Source organism: Cariama cristata, unplaced genomic scaffold (genome assembly GCF_000690535.1).
Source record: "Cariama cristata isolate BGI_N322 unplaced genomic scaffold, ASM69053v1 scaffold9558, whole genome shotgun sequence".
NCBI classification, from domain to species: Eukaryota; Metazoa; Chordata; class Aves; order Cariamiformes; family Cariamidae; genus Cariama; species Cariama cristata.
Window position 1 is genome coordinate 44732 of NW_009629458.1, and position 371 is coordinate 45102.

A 371-nucleotide genomic window follows, 5' to 3' on the forward strand; every position below is an offset into this window, starting at 1 on the left:
TTTTCCTTCCACACAAGAGAAGGCCCGTACTCGGCTCCTCCAGATTCACCGTTCAGAGAAAAAACAAAATATGAATTACTATAATTATTACTACATTGTAGCAACATCTGTAAGTCCCCCTTTTAGAAGAGGTATCTCTTCCCTGCCAACTGTTGTGTAAAGAAAGCAAAACCAGTCTCTAATATCTCAAAGAGCATGCAGCTTCCTCTTCCCTCTTGCTTTCCCTTTTCATCATTCTATTTTCAGCCAGACAACATATGAACTCAAGGAAGAATAGAATGAGTTGTGGCCTGTTTTCCATTAGTGCTAAGCAACTACATCTATAGATTTCTTTCAGTGTAGAGTTCATTCAATACTTCTGGAAAAGAGCC

The 371-nt window shown here is 39.1% G+C and overlaps 1 pseudogene; it reads right to left on the bottom strand.

Moving 5' to 3' along the window:
* LOC104165526 overlaps window positions 1–371 on the bottom strand; it is a 53727-nt pseudogene that overhangs the window by 35330 nt on the left and 18026 nt on the right.